The following is a 26,284-nucleotide window of genomic DNA, read 5'->3' as shown; positions in this document are numbered from 1 at the left end:
GTCCGTCTCATCTTGAGATGAGCAAGAGGAAGAGCCAGCACGCACAAGGCCATGAGGCCCAGAAGCCTCTGGAACCACCAGACATGCTCTCCGACTGCGCAAACATCTGACACGTGGCTAACAGATCCGCCATTCTGTCCCCGGTCAGGTACACTCTGCAGTCGATCGTGTTCCAGCAAAAACCCAGGAAAATCAGGTCTTGCGAGACCGTCATGGAAGATTTCTGCCAGTTCACCGACAGCCCAAGATGGAACAGGAGCTGAAGGAGAGACTGGAGATTGCTCGCTGCTGCCAGCGGACAAGGGCTGCGTAAGAGCCAGTCGTCCAAATATGGATACACGTGCATACCCTGGAGACGAAGATAGGCCGCAATCAGCGACATCTTCGTGAAGACACGCAGCGTCAAGCAGGCCAAAAGGAAGCACTCGAAACTGGAAGTGCTCCTCTCCCAAAGAGAATCAGAGATATCTCCTGTGTGGGTTCCAAATTAGGATATGCATGTACGCATACTGAAGATCCACCACGCTCAGCCAATAGCCCATCTGCAAGGAGCACCGTATCTGGCTGGGCGTGATCATCTTGAATTTCTCTTGGGGTAGGAAAAGATTGAACTGGGAAAGGTCTAGGATGGTGCGCAGGCCAGCCTGGTTGGGTTTGGGCACCGTAAACAGCTGGGAGTAGAAGCCCTCCCCTCGCTTCCCAAGGGGAACGGGTTCCACAGCTCTGAGGTCCATAAGTTTCTGAACTTCGGCTTTGAGGGAGGGCGAGCCGGACTGCTGAAAAGGAGGGTGGAGGGGTGGGGTAGGGGGGGTAGGGGTAAGCGGAAGCCTGCTCGAGCGACTGACGAGACCCATCTGTCTTCTGTGATGCCTGCCACGCCTCCCAATGAGACGCAATGCGTCCTCCCACCGGGGTCTCGTGCGAGCGCAGAAAACCCTCATTTAGTAGGTTTATCAGTGGCGGTGCCACCTGAACCTAAGGAGGAGGCTGAGGAGCGGGAGAAAAACCGCATCCGTTGTTGCCTACAGCGGTTATTCCCCGCAGGGGTATCCACTCTGAGATTTGCGGTCGGGGAAGCCCCTAAAGCCAGAGGAAGGTCGACCTTGGGACAACAGTCTCTGGGTTTTGAAAGGAGCCTTAACCAGGACAGACAAGGATTTAGCTGTCCGAGTGCTATCCTTCGACTTGGTGAGCTCTACATCTGTTGTAGCATGAAAGAGCTCCTTCCCATCGAACGGAAGGTCCAACACCTTGTCTTGTACTTCTTTGAGAATTTAGTTGCATGCAGCCATGCCTGCCGAGAGCTATCAACCCCCAGCATAAGGCCCCGAGCCGAGGTGTCTACGTGATGAGCCGCAGCCTCCAGGAGATCCGGGCCAAGACCCTGGCGTCGGAAAAGCCTCCTTTAAAGTCTTCCAGCTTCTCGACCGGGATAAACTCCTCAAACTCCGACAGACCTTTCCACATCCGCATGTTAGCTCCCGCTAATATCAATTCAGCGTTGGCCTGCCTGAGCTGCAAGGCCGAGTTGGCGAAGATTTTCCTCCCGAGGGAGTCGAGGAGCTTGTCCTCCTTTCCCAGCACCTGAGTAGCCGTTGTGGAAGAGGATGCTGCAGGCCTGGACTGCAAAGTCGCCGCAGCCACCACTGTGGAGGAGGGGGGCGGACAAGACGACAGGGCCACCTCTTCCGAAGAATGCAGCCTGTATCTAGCGTCAATTTTCTTATTGACAAAATTCCAGAGTGTGGCTTTTCCCAGACTCTGCGGACCTAGGCCAGAATGTCCTTCTGCAATAACAGGTCGGTACGCTCCAATGGAGACAGGGTGAACGCCCCAGAAAGCATGCCCTCCTGTGGGGCGGGTGCCTCGGGCACTGGAACATCTAAGAAGTTCATCATGTCCAGTAACCGGTCATGAAAAGCTCTGATAGAGCGGGGAAGGTACTCGCTGTCCTGATCGCCTTGTGAGTCATCCGACAGATCAGGATCCTGCTGAACCGTGTCAGGCGCTGCCTTGTCAACAGGGGACAATGGGGGCAAAGGCGGAAGAGTCGGGGGAGGCACCGTAGGCAAGGGAGGCGCCGGCGGAACCACCGGAGGAACAGATGGAGCGGAGGCACAGGAGGACATATCTCCCTAAAAAGCCCTTTGAAATACTCCCTCATGGGGTCGGTACGCATAAGCGTTTGAAATGTACCGAAAAAAGCTTCCTCCGGAGACTGCTTCGGAACCTGAGGAGGCCTCTCATGAGGTGGACAAATCCAGGGACGTAACGGAGAAGGGTGCCACACTGGCCCCTCCACCGACGTATCCACATAAATCAACGGTGCCATCCCTGCAGGCAACGAAACATTGTGCGGAAGAGGCATCCGAGAGTTCCGGTCATAAACTGGCCGATAAGGATGCGCACAAGGGACTATGTTCACCCAAGGGACCAAGCCCTACACCTGAGGCCGATAGCATAGTTGTAGGGGTAGCACCCAAAATGGCCGCCGCGGTCATGGCGGGAACGGGCGCCATTTTGTCCTCACCTCAGGGGAACTGCGGCACATGAAGGGAGGCAGGGGTCCCCGTCAATGGATCAGGGGTCTTAACTTTAGCCTTAACATAAGGGACCTCGGCAGGCCTGGAATGTTTTTGTGACATACCAACCGCCAAATTAGCCTTCGAAGGAAGGACCTCGGCACTGCCGGTAAAAGAAGAACGTTGCTTCTTTGCCCCCTCAACCGGTCTGGTCTCACCGCAAGAGCGCAAACGGTGAGAAACAGCTTTCACCGACAAAGCCTGGTCAGGCCTCTCAGAACTGTTGGTAGTTTTAGCCTCTGGACGAGGGACCTTGGACCCAGGTCTGGTAACAGCCTTCTCTGTGCGGGCCTCGAACATCCGTTCGGTAACAGCAAGCCCGCCCAAGGCCTCGAGGCGCACCCCGGTCTTATTTTTAAGGGAAGCCGACAGAGAGGCCTCAGAGCGAGCTCCGGTACCCCACGACTCAGTAGAACTGGGTCCACAAACAGCCCCCACAGGAGGGGCCTCGGAGCGTACTCCAGTATCCACAGGCCCCTTACGGAGACCCTCAGAGAAAAATCTTGTACAATTATTAGGCCCAACGGGCACCTCAGGGCGAACCCCGGTGGCAGAACGATCAACGCCCCTCTAGGCCCGAGAGGAACCCGGAAAGGTATCCCCCGGCCGGGGTGCTCTGAAAAGTAAAGAACTTACCGGGCGTTTCTTCTTCTCGTCGATGAACGCCTGAAAATGTGAAGGAGGAGTTCGTCGGAACACCTCCTCCCACCGCTCTAACCGACGTTGAAGTGCCCAGACCGAAAGGGAGTCGCAGTAAAAACAGGAGTCCCAACGGTGATCCGGACCCAAGCACTCTAAACAAAGAGGATGGGGATCCGCCCTCACGAAACGACGGTGACACGATGAACAATCTGGAAAGTCTAGTTTGAACGACAGACAGACTAGTACACGATCGCTAGCGAGAGCCAGGGAGGAAAAAAGGGAAGAAAATCTTCCGAGGATGCAAGTGCGTCCAGTCCCGAACGAGCGGAGAAAAGGACTGATGGGCGATACGCGGGGCGGAGCAAAGGTGGGCGGGGTTACGGCCGCGTGCCGGGCCCCGCGGAATAAAGAGAGGGAGGACACATTTCTGGAAACATTTTTGGATGCTTTTTACAAAGTGCTCCGGTCCCGTCCCACAGGGCGGAGAGATGTCCCTTAAGTATGGAGGAAAGGGGACGGGACGTAGGAGTATCAGAGGACACTCGCTGACAGAAATACAAGAGTCAATAGGCCGGAGCCAGTGTCAAGTGGAACCGGGTTCCTGTTGTCGAGGATCACACAGTCGGATAGTTCAAGATTAAACGTTGCCAGGAGTACTTGGATATTGTCAACAGAGGAAGCAAAAGTTGTTAGAAGGAGGGAAGACAAGGCCAAGCCTTGGAGGAGAAGAAAAGGGATTCACCCTAGCTCCTTGAAGCAGATCACAGTACCTTATTCAAGGAAGAAGCTGGTGCCATGGCAGTTGTTCCTGATAGTTTCCTGCAGATCCACGGTTCCTGGTGCTTCGGTTGTGGTGACGAGAAGGACGACGTCTGGAGGGTCTGCACTACGCAGGGATGAAGCAAGCAGCAGCGAAGGTGAATAAAAGGTGCGCTCCTTTAAAACAGGATAGGCTCTACAGATGGCTATCCGGACCACTACAGCAGTGTGCAGCGATTTCGACCATAAAGAGGATCCTCTGGCTGTGGAAGATGAGCTGGTTGACCCCACCAAGCTCAAGAGAAGAAGACTCCAGACTGGATCTTCTCTGGTCGAAGGGTAGCTAGCTCAGGACTGCAGCAGGGCTTCACCGGGACGGGGTAGTTGCAGCAGCCGTCTTCTTCTCCGCTTCTCTTCGGTTCCTTGTAGTTCCAGTGGCGACTGACTTCTAGCCCAAGAGTCTGCCTTTTATGCGAAAATCCCCCATCCACACAGCCTGGCTGTCAATCACGCAGCAGGGACGTTGTCCAGCCCAGACAACCACCTCAGCCAATCATGGCAAAGTGCGACTTGGGTTTCCTAGGATACCCTGAGCAGGGGGTGACTACACTCCTCCCTCACATTCAGACCACCTAGACACCCAGGTGCCTAGAGGAGGGCTTCTTGGCAGAAGCCTGCCAAAAGACAGTGAACAAAGAAGGCAAACCTGGTTTGCCGCGCAAATAAAACACAAGAAAGACTTTAAAAAAAAGAAATGGCGAATAAACCCGAACAGAGCCAAAAGAAAGAGTATTTGGTCAAGCGGGTTTATGTTCGAGGCTAATATAATAGCCTAAAACAGTACCACGTTTATATAGTATAAACGCGGTAGAAAAGTTAGGGTAGATACCACTGCCACCAGCCAAGTCCAAGGGCCTCATTACACGTTATGCGGTAAACCATGGTGCTATTAGCACCATGGTTGCCGCCGGTACCATACTAGTACCACCATGGAGAAAAGGGGAATTACCACCCTATTCCAAGGTTGGCGGGGCGGTAATTCCCCCTTTCTCCATGGCCCTTCCCCATTCCCATTTTTGCCCCATTGGGCTCAATGGGAATGGAGAAGGGGCTAATTACGGTACCGCAAATTGAGGTACCGCAAATTGAGGTACCGTAATTAGCACCAAGGTCCCATTGCGGGTCCCAACTTTAACGGCTGGTCTACACCAGCCGTTAAGGTCGGGTCCCGCAAAGGGACCTCGTAGCAAGGGGGTAAGGGTTTACCGGTATCAGTAAACCCTTACCGCCTACCGTGTAATGAGGCCCTAAATGTTAAAAGAGCAAAACAAAGCTCTAGGCGGTACAGATAAAAAGGGCTAAGAAGTAACCCTTTCCAATACTCCATGTAAGATGGGGTGTACTGGATCTGTGGTCAAATGACTATGTAAAGTTAATGGCAACTTTACCCAGAAATGGACTCGGTGGTTAGTCTAAAAGACAACCCTGTGTCACTGTACTGAAGATGCTGTGTTACACACAAATGAAGGGGGCTACTGAAGTCGTATACTCCAGAGCCCACTATTACAAAAACAGATGAAATACACATGGCAAAACATGGGTAAGAGTGGGGGAAAAGCTCACACTCTTACCAAGTGGAAAAAAAATAACTCCAGAAATCCAGCAAAGCTGCTGGGGGACTCACTAGTGTATGGGAGGACAGGTCAAAGAGACCCCCTCCCTCCCCTACAATCCCCTCCTTGTGATGTCCATGACTCATCAGGGGCCCCCCTGCCACCAGGGCCCTGGTGGTGGGTGGACCACTGGCCGACTCATCGACTAAACATACTGTATTAGGCTAGGCCCAGGAAACCATTTTGAAAACCAGAACGCCATCTTAAGACATGACTCCTTGCGCGCTGCAGCACGGCCCCCACCTTTAGAGAGTTCTCGTCTACCCTGTTGCCTCCGCTCCCTGGCAGATCCGCTGAAAGCCGTTCCCACGACCAGTCGGACATGAGCTAGTGTTAGAGCAAACACTATCTTTCACCTTCCGCAGTGCATCATTATCCTCAGCGTGACCCGGGCAGCGGGGCTGGCTTGGAAAATAACTGTAAACCGTCCTCGATGAAACAAAAGCCTTAATCCCACACCAGGAAACTGCTTATACATATATTGCGTTACAACGCTATCCCTTCTGTACAACCTCCGTGTCAAAGATCTACAAACACTGTACGAACCGAAGAATGTGTCATTGTGTGACCACATGGTCACAATACTCAAACCCCCTCAGTATGCACACACACACACTCGGGGCCACTGGCCTCCTATTATGTGCCTCTCTAGGGATAATGTAAAGTGAATGATACCAAGTCCTTATGCCATGACTACCCTGATGCTGCTAGAGTGCAAAGGAACACAAGTGCGACAGTATTGTGAGCTCATGTAAATAAGATACATAGAATGCCATCAAGTGCAAACGTACAGGTTTAATGTGTATTACTGCTGTCAACCGTATTGGTCTGTTGCTCCTGCGTGCTCCACCAACCCTAATGCAACCTCACGTATCATGTTTACAGTGTGATGCTAAAAACTGCTAATATTGCAAATACTTACCCTATAGTGACTAATGGAGCTTCTGAAATTAATATGTACTGATGTAAATACTATAGATGTGTAACCCCTTAGCCAGTGTACATTATGCAAATCCCTTCGTTTTACAGTTTGCAGCTTGCGAGAAGACTATCATTGTGGGCCTATCCAAGGCCACCTCTCCTCCCTTCCCATTGAAGCCTGCCAGAGAAAGCAAAGGCCCGAGCGACACCGCCTCACCTCCCCCAATTCGGCTGGAGCCGTTTCAGGCATTCATGATTCCCCCACAGCTCACATGGCCACGAACAGCCACCTGAATTATTTACAGCCCAGCAGCAAAATCCGGCCGTAACCAGAGGCCTCCCCACATAGGTCCCACGACCCATCAGTTCACCCCAGATTAATAACGCTTGTAAAAGAAGATACCTAATATTGCACCAACATTCTGTAAAAGCATCCGTTATGACTTCTAACGAGACTCAAAGCCCGGACAGCTTACCCCATGCCCTGAGACCCGACCCCGTGGCCTATGATACCTAGTCAACAGGATAACAGCAACCCGGTATTGATGTATCGCCAAAGTTCCCCACCTAATGCGCATTCCTCCTGTGTTATATTAACCTGTAGAATAACACATTGTAGGAATTACAGGACAACTGACATTGCAGCATTGAATGAATGGGGTGTGCCTGGCCCTTAGGGAAGAAAGCCAAGAAAGACGTCCATCAATGACACTGACCACGCCTGACCGGACAGCGCCTCCCGGATGAGCCCAGCTGACCTGCCCACCCCACGTTGGCACCCGGCGGTGTCCACCAACCACAGAGAGATGCATCACAGCTGCACATATAGTTAGTCAACGCCACCCAATCCCCATGTACATGTGCCCCCTATAGTGTGTAGGTGCCTATGACACTTTTTGTAAATAAAAACGCCTGTCTTTGCTATTGTCAGACAGAGGGCTCTCGTAGTTTGCAGAGTTCTTTGCATGCCCTATTTTGACATAGATAAAGCTTTCCTTAAGCTCACCCGCACTTGGTCCTAGCCGTATTCCCCTTCGTGGGAGAGTCCATTCTTGCCTCTCATTGCGGGGAGGGTCGTGCTATCTGGGGACGACTGGCCTTCACTAGGTAAGGGACATTAGCCATTGAATGAGAATTCTCCCTAACAGTATGTATCCCATCTACGGGGAATTCATGAGCGTTGGGAACTTATCAAAGAAACGCTTGTCGCGGGCTGGCTGTGAGCGTTCCTGGACCGGAGTCTGCTGTGGGGCCATGAACCTCTAACTGCCTGCGGTATGTGAGAATGACGCTTCCACATAGCGTGCTTGTCCCGTGATGGTTGGGTAAGATGTGCACCAAGTGACCGGAGGCATAGGCATCCATTCTGACCTGGCAGTGTTTTCCCGCCTTGCTGGTTACCGGATGGGTGGGCTTCTGGTCTGGTAGTCAAGGTTTCCCGCCTTTGGGGTTCGTGAGGTCTCTGGTCTGGCAGCCATCTTGTCCGCGCCCACTGTATGTGGACCCTTCGATGACAGAGGCCTGGGTTCAGCCTGTTTGCGGGTGGATGTAAGCCCTGTCCTGACCTGCGCCTCAGGAATATGCCTTGTAGGCTGTTGGCCCTCAGCCATGATGCCTGTAGTGCAGTCTTTGCTGTGTTTAGGTGCCCATTTATGCATAGGTCTGGTAATTGGGCAAAGCCCCTCAAGATGAGTCCCGGTGTGTGAGCCCCCTGGCTCCTTGACGGTGGTACTGGGAGGATCATTGGACCCCTTGGCTGATAAGCCCGTAGCTGCTGCAGCCTTAGTACCCTTCTTGCCGCTGCTAGGGCCCGACTGGCCTCTCCCGTTGGTAGGCTACCCCGGAAGGAGGTGCCCTTACGGGGTGCTTTGCTGAAAAAAATAATTGCCATCTTGGTCTTCCTCTGCACGTACTCCTTAGGGTGCTCTGGCAGTGACCTGGAGAACAGCTCCCTCCACCGTGTCAACCTGTCCTTGAGGGACCGGGGAGTGAGCGTGTCGCACGCCGAGCAGTCTTCCCATCCGTGGTGTTCTCCCAGGCACTGGAGGCAGAGTGTGTGCGGGTCTGACGTGGGGAACAAACAGTCACACGATGGGCACCTGCTGAAGCTCACCGTGGACAGGCTGGAGCACCAGTGGATGGTGTATCACTGGAAGTATTTGAAGTATCTGAAAAAGATTTCATAGAATTAAAAGACTCTAAAACAAGACTATGGGAAAGCGCACTGAATTACAGACCCAAAAGGGCTTAACCACGAGAGCTGGTGAAACCGGTCCGTTCCAGTCAACGCGGAAGAGGGGACTGAGGTGGGGCGTCGCTGGGCGGGGTTAACACTTGTGTATAGGCGCGTTATAAATGCCATATCATATATCAGGGAGCGCATGCTCCCAAGGACGCCCCTTGTGCGCACATGAATTTAAAGGGAAAGTGTTCTTTTTCTGGTGAAAAAGGTTCTGTTCCCGTCCCTATCGAGGGACGCCCATGCAGGATGGAGAAAAGGGGACGGGACGCAGGAGTAATGAAGTTTATACAAGAGTAACTAGGAAATAAACAGAGGAAGAGGTAGTCTTGAGTAAGCAAAAAGGGCCAAAGAGATGGAGTAAAGAGGTGGAAGGTGAACCAGTGTGGCCTGAAATGGAGGGGGTAAAAACAATTGGGTGAAGACAAGAGAGCCTAATTAACCTTGGGTCAAGCACTGGTGGAGTATACGATATGGCATTTGTAACGCACCTATATACAAGTGTTTCAAGGCACAATGAGGCAAGGAAGGGGGAACAGAGGGAGGACAAAGACACCAATCTTACTAGGCCAAGAGACATTGAGATTGCGCAAGTGCAGGGGAGGGGAAAAGTGCCAGGGGAAAGGGAGGGGCGCAGTGCTGTACATGGGATCAAAACAATAACATGAAGTGAGGCCAGTAGGTGCAAGGGTAAGTGTAGACAGAAGGTGTCCAAAAGTGCAGGTAGGCGGACTGTAGGGCTACAGATACAGACCCAAGTGCAAGGGTTGCTGGGAGGCAGTGCTGGTGTGCAACTGGGCAGGCAGGGACGGACCTGGGCCTGAAATCAGAGGGTAGCCAGGTGACCAGTGCAGTAACAGACAGGAAATCAGCAGGGGAGATGAAGAGAGAAGGCAGAAGCAATGAGGAAGGTCTTGCAGTGCTTCCGGAACCAGAGATGGTTCTATTCAAGTTTCAGAGAGGCAGGGAGGCTGTTCCAGAGGAAAGTCCCAGCCGAAGAAAGAGATCTACCACCAACTTGTTGCTTGGAGAAGCGACTGAGCCTGAGGGAGTTGGAGGTAGAGAAGAGAAGAGCTTGAGTAGGAAGGTATTTACGAAGAGAGAATTGGAGGTATTGTGGACCCAGGCTGCAGAAGGCCTTGTTGACAATGCAGAGGGTCTTGAACTTAATCCTTGCAGCCAATGGGAGCAACGCAGATATTTCAGTGCGGGAGCGATACGATCCGTGGGCTTGAGGCCAAGGACAAGTCTCGCAGACCTGTTCAGGATGAGTTGCTGAGGGCGGAGAGTAGAAGCAGGCAGATTTAGAAGAACAAGTTACTTCTTACCTGTTAACCTTCTTTCGATGGGATGTTCCTCCGACGTATTCCTTATCTTTGATAGATAATCTCCCAGCTTGCTGGCCTCGGAATTTTTTTTCAGTAGAGGGCGCTGCGTGTCGACGTCCCTCGAGCCGATGTCCCTCGACAGGCTCTGGATCGGCGCCTACGTCATCACGCATATAAATAGACTTGCGCAGCGTCCGTTGCTCAGTTCCATTTTGACGTTAACAGTTGTTTTACATGAACTGGTTATTGACCTTGAAGGAGCGTAAGCTGCAACGACAAGGGAAGTATTACTGCAGGGATGGATGGGAGGGGTGATGAGGAATACATCGGAGGAACATCCCATCGAAAGAACGTTACCAGGTAAGAAGTAACTTGTTCTTAGAAGGGATTGTGTCCTCCGACATATTCCTTATCTTTGATAGACTCCCATAGCAGTGGTGTGTAATTGGAGGTGGGAGTAAAACGCCACGTTTCCTTTTAGGAATGAACAGAATGTAATACGGCTTTGCCAAACCTAGTCTCTTGACTAGAGGAGGAATCCAGGTTGTAAAATCTTGTGAAGGTATGTGCGGACGACCATGTGGCAGCCGCACATATGTCTCGAACCGGAACCCCTCTTTGGAGGGCCGAGGAGGCTGCGATACCCCTGGTTGAATGAGCCCTAAGATTTTGAGGAGGCTCTTTACCTGCTAGTTTGTAACATTCCAGAATGGCCAAAATAATCTGTCTGGAAATGGTTTGTTTTGTTATCGGTAGTCCCAATTTGTGTCCCGAGTAACCTACGAACAGTTGGTCTGCTTGCATAATCCTAGCATGTCTGCTGATGTAAAAGCTTAAAGCCCGTCTTGGGTCCAGCCTATGTAGCCTTACTTCCTCTTTCCCCAGATGGGGAGGCGGATAGAATGAAGGTAAGGTAATTTTCTGAGTTATGTGGAATTCAGAAACCACCTTTGGGAGGAAATTAGGCTTCACCTGTAGGACAACTTTGTCTTCATCAAAAATTGTATGAGGGGGTTTACACGATAGAGCTTGTAATTCGCTCACCCTTCTAGCAGATGTTAAAGCCACTAATAAGACAGTTTTAAGGGTGAGAAATCTTAGCGAACAAGAGTGGAGTGGTTTGAAAGGAGAACCCATCAGGAAATTTAAGACTAAATTTAAGTCCCATAAAGGAACCTGGAACGGTCTTGGAGGGTAGACATTAGTTAATCCCTTTAGAAATTGTATTACTAAGGGTAATTTGAAATATGATGGCTCCTCTGCAGTGCGCTTGAAGATCGATAGCGCTGCGAGATAGCCCTTGATAGTGCCAACTTGAAGGCCTGAATTTGCCAAGTAGAGTAGAAACGATAACACCGTTGGTGTACCACATGAAAAGGGGTCAATATTCTCTTCTCTACACCAGCTGCAAAATGTGTTCCAACGGCAGCGGTATAAAGACTTTGTTGCTGGCCTTCTGGCCGAAAACAACACCTCCATGACGTCATCAGGGAGGTCCCAATCCTTGTATCTCAACCTTTCAGAAGCCAGGCGTGAAGGTTGAGGGTTCTGATGTCTGGATGGAGAACCTGACCTCCCTTCTGTGAGAGAAAATTCTCCTTGAGTGGAAGATGTATTGGAGGGCATATGGACATGTCCAGAAGGTCTGGGTACCACGTTCTCCTGGCCCAGTCTGGGGCCATTAGGATCATGGTTCTCCGGAATCTTCTCAACCTCCTGATCATTGAGGAATGACAGGGACTGGTGGAAATGCGTACAGGAGTGGAAACTCCCAGTCCACTACGAACGCGTCCCCTAGAGCTCCTCTCAGGGGAAATTCCCTTGAACAAAACAGATTGCACTTCCTGTTGGTACTGGCGGCAAACAGATCCACTTGAGGGGTTCCCCAAAGGGTGAAGATCTCCTGAAGGACTTCCTGAGCTAGTTCCCACTCGTGGGAGACTGTGCCCTGGCTGCTCAGAGCATCCGCCGTCAAGTTCTTCTCTCCGGCTAGGTGAACTGCCGATAGAGAGATTCCTTCTTGAATTGCCTAAAACCAGAGCTGCATTGCCTCTCTGCACAGTGGCAGTGATCCTACGCCTCCTCTTTTGTTGAGGTAGTGCATGGCCACTGTGTTGTCTGTCATTATCAGGAAATTTTTCCCCGGTACAGATGGCAGAAAAGCTTTCAGCGCTGGTCCGATTGCTCTCAGCTCTAACAGGATGATATGTAGTCTGGACTCCGATGGAGACCAACGACCGCTGATGGTCAAGTCGTTGGTATAAGCTCCCCACCCCGTGGGTGAGGCATCTGTGACTACTGTTATCTCCGGCCATGGTTGCCAAAACCCCCCTTCAAGATGTTTTTCTGGCAGGCCCACCACTGAAGGTCTCGAGCCACCTGAAGGAGGTCTGTCATTCTACCTGAGAATTGCGACCACTGAGTTCTCAGTGCCCACTGAAGAGATCTCATTCTCAGGCGATCCTCTGGCACAAGGAAGATGCAGGATGCCATGAGGCCTAGCAACCTCAAAAAGTCGAAGGCTGGGAGCCGTTGGGCATTTTGAAAGTTGGTGACCATCTGCAGAATATCTTGAGCCCTCACCTCTGGTGGCAAGGCTTTTCCCAGGGAAGTGTCCAGGACCGCTCCAATGAACTGGAGTCTCTGTGATGTTATCATCTGTGACTTCTTTAAATTGAGGGAGAAGCCCAGTTTGTGAAGGAAGCGGCAGACATAATCTAGCTGAATCTGAGCTTGTTCTGAAGATACAGCTCTGATCAGCCAATCGTCCAGGTAGGGGTAGACGTGGATCCCTTCCCTCCTTAGACTTGCAGCCACTACCGACATTAGCTTGGTGAAGACCCTCGGGGCGGAGGTCAGCCCAAATGGCAGAACTCGAAATTGATGAGAGCCGCCAATTGCGAACCTCAGGTATTTCCTGTGTTTGAGATGGATTGGCACATGGAAATAAGCATCCTGGAGGTCGAGATAGCAGCCAATCCTGGAGCTGGAGGGCCTGAAGGATCTGAGAGAGAGTTACCATCTTGAACTTGTCCTTCCTGAAGAACTTGTTCAATTCTCGTAAGTCCAAGATAGGTCTCAGTCCTCCATCTTTCTTCGGTATGAGAAAGTAGGGGGGAGTACCAGCCCTTGTTCCGCTCTGCTACAGGTACCGGTTCTATGGCACCTTTCTCTAGCAGGTCTTCAATTTTCTGCAAGAGGAGCAGATCTGGAAATTTCAGAGAGCAGTTCCCCTGTGGATGACTCTGAGGGATGCGTGGAAAAGGCAGGCAGTAACCTTGGGCAACTGTCTCCAATGCCCAAGCATCTGACGTAATAGCCTGCCATTCCGTCAGATGGTGAGTTAACCTGCCCCCTACTGGTGTCTTGTGAGGAGAGTCCTCAGAGCGGTTTGGAGGCGGCTGATGCAGATGCCGAGGGTGTTAGGGAGAATTCTCTGTTTAGGCTGAATTTCCTAACCTAGTGAGTCCCCCAGCAGCTTTGCTGGATTTTTGGGGTTTATTTTTCTTCTCCTGCCAAGAGTGGGACTCTTTTACCCCCACTCTTGGACATGATTTTAGTGTATTGCTGTGACTTGTAATGTGTTTATGGGCTTTGGGGTACTTTTTCCCCATAGGCTATCATTGGTTTTTGTATGCGTGTTACACAGCACCCTCAGTGCAGTAACACAGGGGTGTCATAGTGACCCCCAAACATAGACTCCATACCCTGGGACTGACTACTGTCTCCCTGGGCATGTAAAGTCACCATTGACTTTACTAGTCTTAAATTGTGAACAGGACCAGTACAAACCATCATACTGTGGAAGTACTGGTAGGGGCAATTAGATTGCCCCTGGGTCTGTTTGTCGAGGGGGTACTGTCCCGTCCCCCCTCGCCAAGTTTCTGGCTGGTGGCAGTCGATACCACGGAAATATTCCACCGGAATATTCCCCAATGGGATTTCCCATTGATTTTAATGCACCACTTTTTGGTGCAATGTTAAAGATACCGCCAGTTTATTTATTTAATATTAATTCACCGGTTGGGATTTTTTACCAGAACTCGCCGCCAAAATGGCGTTTGGGTTCACTTCAGTAACCCTGAACCCGAGACGAGCCTTTGTTCCACTTTTGGCAGGCTTCTGCACAGAAGCCCTTCAAAGTGGTGCCACTGTGTCTGGGTCTACAGGATGTGTGGGAGGGGGATTTAGGCACCCTGGACTGAGTTGCCTTGGCAACTCAAATCGCACTCTTGTGTGATTGGCCCAGTGGTGAGCCCCCCGGCTCACCACTTAGCATTTTTGAGTGACAGCTAGGACTGGTGAATGGGGGTTTGCTGCATAAAAGCAGGGCTTTGGGGACTGGAACTTCAGAAGTCGCCACAGGACCTAAGAAGCCGAAGAGGGAGAAGCTGAGCCGACCTGCCACGACGACACCACCGGTGGAGCCCTGCAGAACCGTCTCACCACTTCCCGACGACAGAGGAGATCTCCAGTCCGGAGAGTCTTCTTCCCTTGACTGGTGGGAACAACCAGTTTTTGCCTTCTTTTCGCCTCCCTGGAGCATCTCGTGGCCGCCTTGCCTGTGCCAAGCACCCCGGCAACCGGAATACCACTTTTTACCTCTACCGTGAAAGAGGGGTAACATCCTTTTAACCGGAAAACTCTGCAGCTGGTTTCTTCCCTGGTAGTGCAACGACCTTCAGCTTTCCTCCACGTCGAGATCTTCTCTTCCTCTGGACGACGCCGCGACGTGCACCCACTACCAGGAACAACTGCCACCGCTGGAGGATCCTTATAATTTTGAAGGTACTGTGTTCCGCCCGGCTTCCCTTGCCACCGATTGTACGAGGTAGATTTAGCCCTCGGCTCTCGACCCTGGGTTAGCTTGGGACACCCTAACTAAACTTTTCTAAGCTTAACAGAACTTTTCTACTCACCTGTAAAGACTTTGGAGACTTTGTGTGATCTTGGGCATATTTGGCCTGGCTCTCCCTAAAGCGGGCCTGGCACTGAACTTCCTTGCTCCTCAATAGACTGCCTTCTCTAATACTTACTGTGGTTCTCTGAAAAGTGTTTTGCTATATTGCTTTCTTAATTCTGCCTTTTCCCTCCCTTTTTAAACAACTTGTTGGAGTGCCATCTAACGTTAAGCGCTCACCTCTGTCTGGAAATAAGTGGTGTTAACTAAGACTTGTCCAACAAATAACTAGGGATGTAGATATAGTAATTAGGACTGTGTTTTGAATTTACTTACCTTTTTTTTGTGCTAGTGTAATTTACAAGTGTGTCTTTTAAATAAATAATGATATACTTTTACACAAGCTCTGGTCAGTGTTTGCTTGTGCTACTGTGCCTCTGTACCTATTATGTATGCTCTGTATACTGCCTAACTCTTCTTGAGGGAAGTCTGACTGCTCAGCCACAGCTACCAAGTGAATCTGTGTGGTGCGGACTGCTACCAAGTGGGTTTACTGCCAAACACCTGTAGTCTTAAATCTTTTGCAGTGGTCCCAGAGGGAACTGCACAGGTTTCACTCTAACAGAGGGTAAAGAGGAACCTGCTGCTGCTGCGGCTTTTGTATTTTTACCCCGTCCACCTCGGGTGAATTTTTTCTGACCCCTTTGAACCGGCTGTCCTCTGCCTCTTCCGAATGCGGAATAGAAGCGAAAGGACTTACCTCTCCAAGAGGTTCCTGAGGGGCGATATGGCATCTGACGTATTGCAGCTCCCAGGGATTTTGCTGCTGCCTTTGATGGTTGTAGTTTTTCTAAACTGTCATCCGCCTTCTTACCAAACAAAGAAGAGCCGCCAAAGGGCATATTCAAAAGTCTGCTTTGCACATCTGGAGCAAGACCAGACTTTCGCAACCAAGCAAATCTCTGGGTTGTTGTACTTGCGCCATGGCCCTGCTGATGCTGTCAGCAGAATCGATGCCAGTTTGAAGGGATTCGCACATAGCGTCTTTACCATCCTTGATGATGTTTAGGAACGCTTCCCTTTCTTCTCCCACCAGGAGGCAGTCAGCCACTGATGAAGCACACTCCCAAAGTGTGTGGCTGAACCTTGCGAGCGTACAAGTAGCATTGATGGATTTCAACGCCATGCTACATGCAGAAAATACTTTTTTGGCCATAGAGTCATATCTCTTATCATCCCTGTCCTGTGGAACAGTAGGGTAAGCCAATTTACTACCTGATGAAGTAGCTGCCTGAACAACCAGACTCTCCGGAGTTGGGTGTTTGGATAAATATTCAGGGTCAGCAGAAGACACCTAATATTTAGCTGATAATTTTTTGTTAAACGCCGGGATTACCTCAGGTGTTTCCCAGTTTGCCAATATTCTCCTTTGTAATGCCGCATGAAATGGCACCACAGGAACTTCCTGTGGACCGTTGACCAAGATGTCAGAGGTCGTCTTGCTGAAAAGCAGGTGAGGGTGTGGACCACCCCATAAACTCTATTATCCTTGCCATCAGGGTTCTTTAAGGGGTTTCAGCATGTTCCCCTGGGTCTGGTCTGGCAAATTCCACTTCTGGGGAAGTGTCCAACCCACTTGCTTCCTGTAAGGATTCTTGGAGGTCTTTGAACCTACTATCCTCAGAGGTAAATTCCTCTGGTACAGGAGTTGCAGATCCCTGCAACTCAAAAGGTCTTTCCTGATCCAAATCCTCCCCTTGTTCATAAATAGATGATAAGACTCTGGAGTGATCAAGTCTTGAAAATGGTATAAATCCCATTTCCAGAGCAGAATGGGCCAAATTCGTCATGATTGGCTGAGAAAAAGTCGACGTCGTCGGCACGGACGTTAAAGGCTCTGAAGCCATCGAAAAAGGTGTCGAGAAAGGTGGTAGAGGCCTCGAACTCGAGAGTATCGGAATTCTACTCGAGGTTGTCGACGACATTCTCGTGATCGAGGCTCTGGGTATGGCCGCTGGCTGTGAGGTGGCCGTGGGTTTGTCCTTTCTCAGCGTCGACGTCGAAGACGGCGTCGACTCGACTGACCTGTGCATCGAAGAACCCTTCGATAACGGCGTCGAAGACGGCGATCTATGCATCGAAGGGATCTTTGATGAAAGCGGCGAAGACGCGACTTTGCCTTTACTCGAGGGTTTGTGACGCTCTCGAGTGGCTTCTTTCGCCGGGTGCTGCGACTCGCAGCGTTTTGATTTTTCGGGTCTTTCACCCTGGGTATTACCCTCAGCAGTCTTCGAGGGGGTCGAGGCTGCTTTCTCGAAGACGCTCAGCATCTTTTTCCTGAATTCCTCCAACTCAGCCTGAGAGCTATGTTTTGTGGGGCAGGAGACCCTTTTTGGAGAAACAGAAGAAGACGACGACGACGAGGAAGGGGATCTTCGACGTCTCTTTTTTGAATGCTTAGATCTCGAAGAGTGATGGGAACTGCTTCGAGACCTAGAACGAGAATGTCTTTTGCGATGGCGAGGAGACGAATGTCTCGACTCCGCCGAGGAAACTTTCGAAGAAGTTTTAACTGCCTTACCTCTCTCGAGCTTCCCCTTACGTTCCTTCAAGGCTTTCGCCGTCATGGACATGCAGTCCTCGCACTCCGAACAATCGTGCTTGATTCCCAGGCACCACAAACAGATCCTGTGAGGATCCGTCAACGACATTTTCTTTCCACAGTCTTGACATTTTTTGAAGCCGGACCGTGGAGTCGGTTCGTGTGAGGAAGCCATCGAGTACGAGTCGGTATTCATGAACAATAATTAAGTATATGTGACTGAAGAAATGAGCAACGATATTCTGAGGCCCCACGAAGCGCGGAAAAACGGAACTGAGCAACAGACACTGCGCGAGTCTATTTATACGCGTGATGACGTCGGCGCCGATACGGAGGCTGTCGACGGACATCGGCTCGAGGGACGTCAACGCACAGCGCCCTCTACTGAAAAAGGTTTCCGAGGCCAGCAAGCTGGGAGATGACCTATCAAAGATAAGGAATACGTCGGAGGACACAATCCCTTCGAAAGAGGCTGTTGCAGTAGTCCAGCCCAGAGAGAACCAGAGCTCTGGAGACAGTGAGCTTTTGGGGGGAAAGAGGAAAGGGAGAATACCTCTGAGGAGGTGCAGTTGGTAGTTTGACTTCTTAAAGACGTCAGATGGCAGGATAAAAGGAGTGTGGAGTCAAAGATGACCCGGAGGTTCTTAGCCTCACAGGTGGGAGCAGGAAGAGGGGCAATGGAGGCCGGACTGAGAGTGACAGGAAAGGAGGGTGCAGGATTGCCGATGAGGAGAATCTGTGTCTTACTGGCATTAAGGCAGAGATCGTTGGCGGCACACCACTCCTGAATAGCAGACAGACAGAGATGAGAGAAGGAGAAGAAGTGGCAGATGGGAGCATGAAAACGAGCTGAGTGTCATCCGAATAGCATTGAAAGTTGAAGCAGAGAGCGGCAATGCGGTGGGTGAGAGGTGCCAGGTATTGGTTGGCCAGGGAGAGAGGTTAGACCCGTAGGGAACACCACAGGTAGAGCGTGATATAAAGGAAAGGAATGACCCAAGTTGGACCGGGAAGGGTAGATCAGAGAGGAACGAGGTCAGCCAGGCCATGGCCTGATCAGTGACACAGGTTATCACGGAGACGAGTGAGCAGGATGGCATGGTTGAACATGTCAAAGGCAGAAGAAAGATCGAGTAAGAGGAGGCCAGAGGGGGAGATTAGAATCAAGGTTAGACAGCAGGTCTTCACGGATATTCAGGAGAGCAGTTTCTGTGCTTCTGGCTGCTCTGAAGCCAGACTGATGGTCATGGAGACAACCAACAGATTCAGTGTTAAGACTAAGTTGGGGGAAGGCCAGCTTTTCCAGGAGTTTGCCCAGGAAAGGAGTGATGGAGATTGGGCGATAGTTAGCCGGGCAGGAGAGGTCAGCTGAGGTTTACTTGATAAGAGGGTGAACAACAGAGTGCTTCAGGGGGGAAGGGAAGGCTCCAGTGGTGAAGAGTGGCTGCAGAAGTTCGCCAGGGCAGGAGCGAAGGTGTCAATGTGGTCCTTGATGGTTTTGGAAGTACAGGGAAGAACTTATTTTGACAAGACATTCATAGATCAAACTTGTCTAGAAACCTCGTCAGGGGAGAACAGAGGAAAGGAAGAGAGATAAAGGAGAGGTGGTCACGGGGGGGCCGGAGGTAGAGGAGAGACAGTAGACGGAGGAGGAAATGACGGACAGGATGTCCTGGGTTTTAGAGATGAAAGACCTGGGAGGGGACAGGAGAGGTAGAAACTGCAGCAGAATTGGCCAGCTCCTTGCAGATTTAAAAGAGTTCGGCCGAGTTGTTAGATGCCGCAGAGACGCGGGCTTGGATGTGTGCTCTCAGTGCAGACAGAGAGCCGGTATTGCCTTTGGAGCAGGCGGCAGGCCAGTTTGTCAGAGCACCCTGAAAAAGGATCTGGAGGAACTTGTAAGTCTACTAATGACACCGAACACTTGCCCAGTAGTCCGGAACCATTTACAGTTGGCCCGTAAGCTTCACTGGGTACCCGAAGACCAGTAGGTATCCCTAAAGGTTGAGGCCAATAGAAAAATATCCTGAAGAGCAAGCAAGCCTGTGACAGGCTCCTACGAGAACCAAGAAGAGTACTTTAAGAGATTGCTCATGAAAGTGGGCTATTGTAACGCTCACCTGGTATCCACGGGGATGTCACTCAGCCTGTTCGGACCTCTTACGACCTCAAACCCTTCCCTGGAGTCTACTCGACTGGAGACTGGGCCTGAAACACAGGATTGGTAGAGTTTAACTCCCTATTGTCTCTGTGTGCTTGAACCCCTTCTTCCCCGGGGTCCAACCTCTCCCTTTGATCCACAGCTCACCTTGTTTTCTTCGAAAGTGTGCTCTCTCCGTCTTGCTTTCAGCGCAGGGACGCATTGATTGATGCGGGCTCGTTGCTGCCTAGTTACTTCACTGGCAAGAGTCCGACAGGTAAGTATAATGAGTCTTTTGAACAGTTCTCTAACTTCGCTCCTTTCCTTCCTTAGATGATGGCCGGCGTCCGGGGATGGCGATGTGCTGCTGAGATGAGTAGAGCTGAAGGTGAGAGAGAGCGCAATGCGACCCTTTCATATTTCTATTGAACTGAGTTCTTTTTCTGTGTCTTTTAGGTGCCGCAACGTTTTCAGCGTGGATGCCGGTTATGAAGAAGAAATGCAATGAGTAAGCGCGGTATGCAGCGCCTCTAGATGTTTCCACGCTAACCTGGAGTGTCTTTTCCCTCTTGCAGATGGATGAGAAGTTCAAGAGACAGAGTTCCCCCCAGAGCGGCTGGGATTCAGGTAAGCGTTTGAAGCTCGTACAGTCTTTAAAAAATAAGCGAAGATTTGCTGAATGCCTTTTTTCTGTTCTTTTCCCTTTTCCTTAGGAAGCGGCGTGCCGGGATGAGAATGACACCGCCGAAGATGCCCGCAGAACAGAAGGAGCGATGAATGATGGGCAGAAGTGCCGCAAGGTAAGGCTGTTCCTAACGGTGTTCTCGCAGGAGCTGAGCGCAGAAGAAAGATGCAGGCCTCCTGGAGACCGATCCGAACTGAGTGTCACGCTGCAGGTGCAGAAAACACAAAGCATGCTTCTCAGCCTGGGCGTAGCTTAAATAGTCTCTGGGTATCCCAGGTGTCTCTGGGCTGAACCACACCCAAAAGATTAGACTGCACATGCAGTTCTGGGAACCGAAATATGTGGAGGCATCCATCTTGTCCCCCATCAATGCACTACTGTTAGGCAGAATCCAGAGCAGTTCCCCTAGGGAGCACTACCCCAGATTAGGACTACAGGTGAGAGCAATAAATCCCCTTTGGTATCAGTCTGTACCACAAAGATTTAGTTGGTAGCTGTGGCTGAGCAGTCAGACCTATCTCAAGAGAGTTGAGCAGTATTTAGGGTTGACAATAGGTAGTACAGTACTATGGAGCAAGGGAACACTGACCAAAGTTTTGTATTAAAAAAAGAGAAAATATATTTATTTTATACACTTCCAAGTCAACACATAGATCACAGTTAATAAAGTAAGTTAAGTTTAGTCAAAATAAAAGCATATACAACTCCCTATTCAATTGTAGACAAGTTTGCGGTATAGTGAAAACTGAGCAAACCGGCACAGTGAAAACCTACTACAAATGGCACTCTACCAATTCAACGAAAGCGAGGGAAAGTACAAGTTAAACTGAAATATCTTCAGACACCCCCTAGCAACACTTCCCTGAAGTTTTGTGAACAAGTAATGCACAGTAACACTTTAACCAAAAGACAAGTGAATGAAACCTGAGCAAAATGGCACTCCACAAGTTAAAACAGTAGGAAGGAAGAGGGGTTTAGAAGATTTAGGTGCATCAACACATTTCTCATTGAAAACTAATCTAGTGAGAGCAGATCTAACAAATCACCCAGAGTCCATAGGCCTGAGCCAGAGTCAGTGGTACAGGACCAAGAGTTTAGGAGCAAAAATGTTCTTGTAGCTGCAGTCAAGTCTTTAGTAGAAAACTTTTAAAGAGGTAGATGCAAGGCGAAAGACAATGTTAAGAGAGAGGGCGGCCGACCCCACAAGTAGTTAAAGGATTTAAAACACCTTTACGGCTGCCACGGAGAAAGGGCGGCCTGGCGGAACAATGCACCTTAAATGTGGAGAAGTGGCTTCTGCGGTGGCGGTTGTTCCTGGTAGTTCCTGCAGGTCGAGGGGTCCAACAGAGGAAGAGAGGCTCTCGTCGTGGTGGAAGGTTCGAGTCGCTGCACTACCCAGGGATGAAACCAGCCGCGGTGCTGCCAAACGAAGTTTAAAAGGTACGCTCCTTTTAATCACAGCCTGGGTCGATAGCTGCCTGGCTATTCGGTCTTCGAGTGCGGGGCACTGTTGAGTTGACCAAGGCAGGTCCGAGGATGCGATAGGTGAACTGGTTGACCCAACCAGCTCAAGGGAAGGAGGCTCCTCCGCTGAAGATCTCCTCTCGTCGTGTGGAATAAAAGTGGCGAGACGATCCGGCAGGGCTTCACCGGTGGTGTAGATGCTGAAGATGTCTCTGGCTTCTCTTCCCTTCCGTCCCGTAGTTCCAGTGGCGACATCTTGCTCTTCCAGTCCTCAGGACCCTGCTTTTATGCAGAAAGAGACCCATTCATACAGCCTAGCTGTCACTCACACAGTGGAGTGTTCTTCTTGGCGGGAGACCCTCCAGCCTATCAGGTTAGTGTGCGACCTGAGTTGCTGTGGCAACTCTGTCCGGGGGTTCTACTCCCCATCCCAAACATCAGACCCACCCCAGACTCAATGGCGCCGAATGGAGGGCTTCTTGGCAGAAGCCCGCCAAAAGGACGAACAAAGGATCCCCGACCTGGGTTAGGAAAATGGAGTAAGACTCGAGAAAGAAGTTTTTATCAAAGTTCTGGCAAATAAACCTACATCAGAAGTCTCTGGTGGAATCGCTCAGCCTAAGTGAGCATCCTGTCTTGACGGGGAGCTCCAGAGGTAATGTTTGGCAAACGTGTATAGCAAAGCTTGCATAGCTGCTTGACAGATGTCCAAAACCGGGACACAAACCCCTCTGCAGGGCATTGGTGGCTGCCATGCCCATGGTTAAATAAGCCCTGAGATCATCAGGCTCATTCTTCCCAGACAGATCTTTCCATTCAGCAATGCAGAGGATATGGGTATAGTGAGGAAGACATGGTATCAACAGTAAGACAGACACAAGTGACCGCAGTTCAAGGGTGTTTATTGAAATTCACAAAGGGTTTGGAAAACGCCTATCTACTTTTAAATCTATAGATGGGAGCAAGCTATGCATCAAATCATAACAGGTGGATAAAAAAAAAAAATAACAGTCCTAGTGGTATCTTGTCAAATAAAAAGAGCCTATGCTAATAAACCTATTGCCAATCCTTACCTCTAAATACAAATAGTGTGGGAAATAGTGTTTATGAAAAAGAAATAAGTGTTCACAAAATGTTGTCAGGACGTCCAGGTCTTTGGCCTCCCTTCCCCATGTTTTCAGCACGGGACAAGGTGGTTCACTCAAGTGTAGCACAGTCTCGGTCTTCTTTACCACAAGGACACAGTTCAATCATTAGCATCAGGACCTTCAGTGCTCAAGTGTCGCTGCTTCTCAAAGTCTCTTCATTCAGAGGGCCTGATGCGACCAAATAAACAACAAGTTCCTCTCCTCTTTAGATTTTCACAAGTATTCACTTTAGGTAATTCACTATTCACCCGGATTCCCCTCAGCCAGGCTCAGATCCCTTTAGCAAAATGTTCGTATGATATTCCCTTTTTTGGGTGACTCACTGTTCATCCCGGATGCCCCTCAGCCGGGCTCAGATCCCTTTAATTCAATTAGTCTCCCTCAGCCGGGCTGGGACCAATGTCAATTTTACATAAAGTATTTAAGACTTTCGAATGTGCACAGGGTTTGGCTTGACCCATAGCAGGACCACTATTATTTCACAATTCCTTTTCTTTTAATGTGTGTTACCTTTCAGTTGAATACCTAACAGACTTTCGAAAGAGCACCCACGTGGCACCGTACCACTCTGTGTTACGGTATTGTATCTTAGCTTCAAAGTTAATGTGCTCATCTGCTGTTTTAATTATATTTGTGTCGCTTTCCTCATACGCTTCATAGACCGTTCTCTTCAATCTTCTTTAACAAAGTTGCAGCTTGCAACCTTAGGTACCACACAGACCGGTCTGGTATCAGTCTCCCTAACTCACCGGCTGTGCTGGCTTCACTGATGCTGCTTTTATGTAGGAGCCAAGGACAGTACCACGGCTGCAAACGATTCCCCAGCCTTCACTATCGGCAAAGCACGCCCCGGGTACCTCCGACACACAATGCCCGATGCGTTAGCTTTGATTCCAGGTCTTATATTTCTATCTTTCACTGAAAGGCTTGTGAAAATTGCAGTCTTTCGGTGAAAAGTGGAATCTGTTACCTATATGGGTGAGTGACACTGTAGACACCAGGTAACTAGTTGCAGCACACGTTATATGTCCTTAACATTGAATATAGGAACCTGATATGCCACTGTTTTTTTTTTTTTTTACAGTGACCAGAATTTATGATTGACATGTATTTTAGATCAAGGACGCCCCGCAGCGCATTACTTTACCCAGGAACTCTGTGCCGAAGAGTTCAGAGAACATCTGTAGGCTCAATAAATGGTGGATAGCACCGGATCTATAGTGAGTAAAGCCAATCAACCCTTAGCATCATACACATTCACATGAAGCTTAAGCTAGGTTTACCCCACAATAGGGTTGAGATAATGAGCTGGTTTCTCTTTCCTTTTAGTTGGTGACACACACCAGCTCCTTAACCTTAACCTAGATGTCAGACCAATATAGCAACTATTAATAACGAAAGGAGCATCTTTACCAACAGGAGAGGTACTTTCCTTTCACCAACATGTTGTTTTTAAAAAGGGGTTCACAGGTGAGGTTGGTCCTTGAGGGTAAGGTGTCCACATAATGTACGACTATTTTGGAAGGCTCACTGAATTGAGCCGAGTATCCTTTATGATACTCGAGAAACCAGGCTAAATGATGAGTTGATCCACATCCTCTTAGCCTTTATAACAAATAAGTTGGGAGCATTAGGTGGATGTACAATCTTGATCCTATCCATGCTATGCTTGCTTGATTGGCATAAGGTTATGTCTGAATCCAATGTATATATTGATTACATACTTCTAGTATCTCTGTGATATTTCTTCAAAGTCCAATTAGGCTCAGGAAGAAGAGGATTCAGCCTCAAAACGCGTCAGCCGTATATACTGGACATTTGGATAGCTTTGCTGTTAAATTCTGCTTATTCATTCATAAATTGCTATTTTTATTTTGAAAGTTGCTTGAATCCTCTTTATTTGCAATGTTTAAACAAAATAAGTAAATTTTTTGCATCTTAAACTGAATGTCTAACTGTCTTTTGACGGTATATTATAGTGTGCAGAGGACGGGAGGGTTCAATCTTGGATCCTCTTTCCTTTCTTGTATAGAGTATTGGTTCTGTGCCAGGACCTTTGTTCCTCCACCGCACCTCAAAATTCCCTAAGAATTAAATCAAATTTCAGACTTGTAAAAACTTTTCTCTACAAATTGGTGTGCTCCGATAATCTCTTTGCACTTGGCTGCAGCTAACCAGAAGCTGTGGCGGGAGCTCAGGGAATTTCTGCCCGACCTCTCTTCGGACAAGCAAGCCTCCTTCAAGGTTGTTCTGGTGGATGCCCGGGCCATTGCGCAGGACCTCATGGAGTCTTCGGTCTCCCACATTGACACAGCCAGCAGAGGGCTGTGCCTCTGGGTCGAGGTCAGAAGGACAGCGAGTAATGCACAACACAAAGATTCCATCTGATGTGCAGGAGCTGATCCTGGATCTGACTTCTGAGGGCGTGGACCTTTTTCATTCGTCCACTGATGGCATAATGTTATGTCTGTATCCAATGTATGGGATACATTACCCACCGTAATCATATTTCTGAGGCTTGTATCTGCTTAGATTCACATGCTGTGCATAGGCCGACATCTAGTGGAAGCTGCAAAGTATTACAGTTGCTGGTTTTGAAACTCGAAAAAGGACGCTGACAGGGCGTGCCAGTAATACTATCCCTAGTGTGACTTCGACAGTACCCATGGTCCCTCACACGTTGAGGTCCCTCAGATTGTTATTTATTTGACACGAGGTAGCATGAGGTGTAGCGTGAGTGCAGTTGTATCCAAGCAGAGACGTATCAGACAAGCTCATAACCATCCATGCGCCTTCTCTCCGAGGGGAGGAAGGGTGGGTCGCATGTGAATCTAAGCAGATATAAGCATGAGAAATACGATTACGGTGAGTAATGTATCCCTTCTGAGGCTTGTGGAATCTGCTTAGATCACATGCTGTGCATAGATTAGCGAGAAGTGGAAGAAGGAGGTGGGATGTGAGAAGGTTCATGAGCGAATAAATGTCTTAGAACCGCGTGTCCCAATTGTGTAACCGTCTTGGAATGAGTGTCAATGCAGTAGTGCTGAGTGAAAGTATGTATTGAGCTCCAAGTAGCTGCTTTGCAAATACTTTCTAAGGGGACATTTGCAATGAAAGCCAGAGTGGCTCCAGTACCTCTTGTGGAGTGGGCGCTTGGCGTAAAAAAGGCAGTGTTTTATCCAATAGGGAATAGCACAGTTG

General features: G+C 49.7%; 1 protein-coding gene across 3 annotated transcripts in view; it reads right to left on the bottom strand.

Moving 5' to 3' along the window:
- Positions 1–26,284, bottom strand: part of KTN1 (kinectin 1) — a 3,101,875-nt gene that overhangs the window by 1,473,308 nt on the left and 1,602,283 nt on the right. The window lies entirely within an intron of this gene.

This window comes from Ambystoma mexicanum, chromosome 14 (genome assembly GCF_040938575.1).
Source record: "Ambystoma mexicanum isolate Mex_15411 chromosome 14, UKY_AmexF1_1, whole genome shotgun sequence".
In the NCBI taxonomy this organism is placed as follows: domain Eukaryota; kingdom Metazoa; phylum Chordata; class Amphibia; order Caudata; family Ambystomatidae; genus Ambystoma; species Ambystoma mexicanum.
The sequence above is the reverse complement of the archived record's forward strand: the minus strand, read 5'-3'. Positions and strand labels throughout refer to the sequence as shown.